Source organism: Triticum aestivum, chromosome 2D (assembly GCF_018294505.1).
Source record: "Triticum aestivum cultivar Chinese Spring chromosome 2D, IWGSC CS RefSeq v2.1, whole genome shotgun sequence".
NCBI lineage: Eukaryota > Viridiplantae > Streptophyta > Magnoliopsida > Poales > Poaceae > Triticum > Triticum aestivum.
In genome coordinates this window covers 493,427,057-493,432,981 of record NC_057799.1, presented here as the reverse complement: position 1 = coordinate 493,432,981, position 5,925 = coordinate 493,427,057, and positions in this window count along the sequence as shown.

Genomic DNA, 5,925 nt, shown 5'->3' with positions numbered 1-5,925 from the left:
ACGTTTGTGAAGTCTCTGGATCCATGACAGTGTGTCTCCAGGGGAACGTAAAAGCCACGGCTCGTGGCACGTGAGGCACAAGGGTGCAGACTCCAGGGGCACCGAAGTTTAGCCTCTACAGGGACGTACGATTGTCAACCCTCTGAATGCACAAAATGACGGTGGCAGAGGCATGGATCCGAATACTCAGCTATGGAGGCACGGGCGTGTATTCTCTGCAACCACTAGGGTCACGACAAGTGTCATGTGAGGCACGTGTATTGAAACACCGGAGGCACGGAACTGAAGCCTCTTAGGCACGAGTGTCAACCCAATGGATGCACAAAAGAGTGGTGAGAATGCTCTGCTGGAGAGACACCGTTGTGAGCTCTCTGGACCCGCGGGCGTCTGGTTCCACGGGCACCTAACAGTCACGGCTTATGTCACGTGAGGCACGTAGATGCAGGCGCCAGAGGCACTGTTGTGAAGTTTCTAGAGAAAGTCTGACCTTGAGACGAAGAACAACCATCATGTCACGAGACACACAGTTTTATTGGCCTACAAATCACGGACTTGCTTCTGAATTGGAAAGGTTCTCACTGACGAGTTCATTATCAGTGGGAACATGGTACTGTACTAACAAAGAGTCAGCGTCGTGCCGGTAAAATACTCAGAATCTTTCCGCTGAAACATCTCGATGTGCCTGAAGGCACGTACATCCCGTAGCACGGAGCACGAGTTTACAACCAGTACATCCACCGGCTAACAGGTCGCGTAAATACACTACGAACATCTTGTTCGCTCTAACAACAATTATATTTATTGTACAGACTTCAATTATACGCTGGAGGCATGGGTATCAACTGTAGGGATACACTGAAGTTTGGTGAGAGAGGCATGTGTCCGAATACTCAGTTAGAGACGCATGGTTCTGCGGTCTGTAGAGACACGGGGGTGTGGCGCCATGACACGGGGGCAAGTGTCATTTGAGGCACGTGCGTGCAGGCGCTGGAGGCACCTAATTGAAGTCTGTACAAGCACGCACCTCGTTGAAGCCTCCACACAGCCACCTATCGACTCCCTGGATGCACAAAAGTGTGGTGGCAGAGGCATGGCTGTGAACACTCAGTTGAAAAGACACGTTTGTGAAGTCTCTGGATCCACGACAGTGTGTCTCCAGGGGAATGTAAAAGCCACGGCTCGTGGCACGTGAGGCACAAGGGTGCAGGCTTCGGAGGCACCGAAGTCTAGCCTCTACAAGGACGTACGATTGTCAACCCTCTGAATTCACAAAATGATGGTGGCAGAGGCATGGATCCGAATACTCAGCTATGGAGGCACAGGCGTGTATTCTCTGCACCACAAGGGTCGCGGCAAGTGTCATGTGAGGCACGTGTATTGAAACACCGGAGGCACGGAAATGAAGCCTCTTAGGCACGAGTGTCAACCCAATGGATGCACAAAAGTGTGGTGAGAATGCTCTGCTGGAGAGACACCGTTGTGAGCTCTCTGGAACCGCGGGCTTCTGGTTCCACGGGCACCTAACAGTCACGGCTTATGTCACGTGAGGCACATAGATGCAGGCGCTGGAGGCACTGTTCTGAAGTTTCTAGACAAAGTCTGACCTTAAGACGAAGAACAACCATAATGTCACGAGACGCACAGTTTTATTGGCCTACAAATCACAGACTTGCTTCTGAATTGGAAAGGTTCCCACTGACGAGTTCATTATCAGTGGGAAAATGGTACTGTACTAACAAAGAGTCAGCGTCGTGCCGGTAAAATACTCAGAATCTTTCCGCTGAAACATCTCGATGTGCCTGAAGGCAGACTTCAATTATACGCTGGAGGCAGGGGTATCAACTGTAGGGATACAGTGAAGTTTGGTGGGAGAGGCATTTGTCCGAATACTCAGTTAGAGGAATGGTTGAAGCTATCGACTCCCTGGATGCACAAAAGTGTGGTTGCAGAGGCATGGCTACGAACACTCAGTTGAAAAGACACGTTTGTGAAGTCTCTGGATCCACGACAGTGTGTCTCCAGGGGAACGTAAAAGCCACGGCTCGTGGCACGTGAGGCACAAGGGTGCAGGCTTCGGAGGCACCGAAGTCTAGCCTCTACAGGTACGTACAATTGTCAACCCTCTGAATGCACAAAATGGACGGTGGCAGAGGCATGGATCCGAATACTCAGCTATGGAGGCACGGGCTTGTATTCTCTGCAACCACAAGGGTCACGACAAGTGTCATGTGAGGCACGTGTATTGAAACACCGGAGGCATGGAAATGAAGCCTCTTAGGCACGAGTGTCAACCCAATGGATGCACAAAAGTGTGGTGAGAATGCTCAGCTGGAGAGGCACCGTTGTGTGCTCTCTGGACCCACGGGCGTCTGGCTCCACGGGCACCTAACAGTCACGGCTTATGTCATCTATGGAGGCACGTAGATGCAGGAGCCGGAGGCACTGTTGGGGAGTCACTACACGCACAGGCGTGGCGTTTCTCTAGGCCTCACTCAGCATAAACCCTCTCTGGGTGCAAAAAAGTGTGCGCAGAAGGCGCCGAAGTAAGGGCTCTAGATGCACGTGTACCAACCTTCTTGATACTCATTTAGAAAAGCACGGTTGTGAAGTTTCTAGACAAAGTCTGACCTTAAGACGAAGAGCAGCCGTCATGTCATGAGTCACACGGTTTTATTGGCCTATGAATCACGGACTTGCTTCGGTATTGGAAAAGTTCCCACTGACGAGTTCATTATCAGTGGGAACATGGTACTATACTAACAAGAAGTCAGTGTCGTGACGGTAAAATACTCAGAATCTTTCCGCTGAAACATTCAATGTGACTGAAGGCACGGACATTTGCACAGTTACAACACTTTCGTTTGCACAGTTACAACACTTTCTAATCAAGGATTGTTATGGCAAGCTTACAGACGGTACAAAATATTACAAGGGTTGTCTGTTCATGTTCAGACGAAACGCATGTTCAAAAGGGCGCAACAACATGTAACCCTGCAAGCTTGGACAACTTACTCCAGCTCTGTGTTCAGCAGCCACATCTGAATGGGTCCGTCAAATCCAGGTATTCAACACGCGTGAGTTTTAAATAAAAGAACCGGTGCTTGCATGCTCCTGATAATACAAGGCGAGCACGTTCAGAAGCCTTTTTGTGCCACAGAAGATCCTTTTGATGCTTTTCGTAAAATTCTTCCGTGAAGTCTTGGTGGAAGCGATAGTTAAGCCTCATGGTCTCAAGCTTTCTTGCACTCAAAACAAAGAATCTCGCAAATTCAATGTTTACCAAGCAGGGTTCATAGTCATCCAGCATTACTGTCTTCAGACGAAAGTCATCTCGTTTGACAAACGGTCGGTGCTTACGACGCCATGTATTTGTTTCTCTGCAACAGAGTCCTCCCTAGATGTACATGAAGAATGAAAATACTTAAGCTCTAAAAACAGAGATTCTGTCAAAAGAGCATCCAGTGTAAAGTATTTATTGGATTTTTTGTAGATACGGGTGTATGTAATACTAAAACATGTCTAGCCATGGGTGTATCAATTTACAGACAAATGTAAGACAAGCTTTTTAAGACATATAGTAGAAGTAATACAGTATGCATGTTATGGGCTTTCAATGTGTGTGAGAATCATCACCTCGATAAACAAGTTCTCAAGGCTTCGAAAGCATTGCATCAGGGAAACGGCCACGTCCACTACAAAACACATCTTGATGAGCAAATTCTTGACCGTTTGAAGCACTGTTGACAGGCTGACTGCCGGCAAACCCCGTATGGTGCACGCACAACGATTTTAAAAATTGAACAAAAGGTTCTATTACATGAAATTTGTTTACTCGGACAAATGCAGCTGAAAACTAGGTACCTGGATAACTGTCGGGTTACGCATGACCTTGGATTCAGAGAAAAAATCATGGAATTTGCCCATAGTCTCCAGTTTAGGTGCAGACATGACAGTTATCTCCAAGTTGCCGCTGAGAATATCGTTAAGCAACCGCTGAAGTGACGGGGCATCCTCTATAACAAGTTCGCCATTTCCACGGCGAATTCCAATGCTTACAAGGTTACGTGAGTTTATTCTTATGCAGTGGCTTTCCATATTCCAAGTAAGCGGTAGGCACCGGAGTGCGGGGCAACTAGAGTGGATGATGCTTTCAAGCGAGATGTCTGATATACCAACGTCCACAAGTGAAAGTCTCTTGACCAGTGGTAGTTTAAGAGCCTGAACGTAATTGTCTGGTATTTGGCAAAGAGCAAAGGTGGCGGTGTGTAGGGAGGATGCAAACCGAGAGAAGGACGCCGGTGCAACAGGTGCAGATGATGGGTGTGTGAGTGGTCGTACGACACACTCTCTCACAAAATCTGGGAACATATAATAGAACTCGAGCACCTGGAGATTGTTTAGTTTGGGTGATTTCAGCCAGGCGTCGATGGCGGAGGGTCTGGACTGGAGGTAGCACGCCGGTATGCAGAGATGGTGAACTGCGCCCCCATGGGCGGAGAGGACGGCTTCCGGAAGGGTCATATCGTTAGTGCCAGATTTGCGAGGGCACCGAGTTCCGAAGTGCCTTTCGCGGGCGAGCTTCCAGGTAGGAGGCGCCACGGAGATTTTCTCGATATGAACTGTTTCTAGAGGCTTAAAAAGACGAGCGGCAGGGATCTCACGGCAGTCGAGATTCAGAGGAGCGGTGGGCCATAAAGGACGCCATCGACGAGCGAGGATGCGAGTACAGATGCTATCCATGATGGGGAGACGAGAGATGATCTCACCTAGGATGACGTCCGGTAGATCGCTGATGCGGTCCAGACGAGTTTTTTTCCCGTGCTCCTCAGATCCTGTGGGCGGACCCTCACCGGTCCCCGCCGGTACCGCCAAACACCCAGTGGTTTGTAGCACGGAGGTGTTGCAAAACACCATTTATCAAAGAAAAGTAGTATTTTTTAAGTGATTTCGTTGCGAGAACAGTGACATCGGACAGTGGCAACAAGTCGGACTCCATGCCTCCACTTGATTCTCGCACATGCCTCTCCGAGCAGTGTGTCACTACAAATACACTGAGCACGGACGCATGATCGCAGCTCTTCTTTTTGACATGGGACGCACGACCGCAAGTCTTCTTCCTAATATGGGACCGTGCCTCCGCTTGCTCGACCAACATGCCTATCTGAGTACACGACTCAGCTGAAATAATGACAACTGGGAGGCACGACCGTCCCCTCTTATACTATATGACCGTGCCTTCACTAACTTCACGGTTGTGCCTCTCTTACTGCACAAAGTCAGCTAAGTTAATCAAAGCACAGAGGCATGACCATGAGTCTTCTTAACACAGGACTGGATCTGCACTAGGTTCAAGTGCCTCTCTGAGTAAACATGTCGAACCGAGAGACACACCCACAACAACAACAACCAGAACAACAACAACAACAACAACAACAACAACAACAACAACAACAACAACAACAGCGACGACAACCACGTTTAGGATCGCATCTCCTTTCAGTACCATAGTCTGAATAAGAATTTGACCTGATAAGTTCTATTAGGTATGTACTATGAGGATTTCAACTGCACTCATAGTTTGAAATAACACACGTACGATACTTAACTTAATACCATAGTAGTTAAAATTTATGTGGTCTAATGCCATCCCTCCATCACCGTACACATCTCGCGTCATTCCTTTTTTTTGTAAAGACCGATGATCACAAGTGAGAGTGAGTCCTCCCCGCGCACAGTGTGCCACTGGATACCGATGAGTACAACGCAATCAACTGTCAGCCTGGCTGCATCTGCAAAAGCAGAAATCCCGGTGATCGCCATCCTTCCATCTTTGTGTATACAGTAGGTGCCAGGGAAATCAAGGCTGCTGAAAATTTGTACAAGCCTCATGCTGCCCTTGAGAGGCAAATATCCAAGCTTCATCCT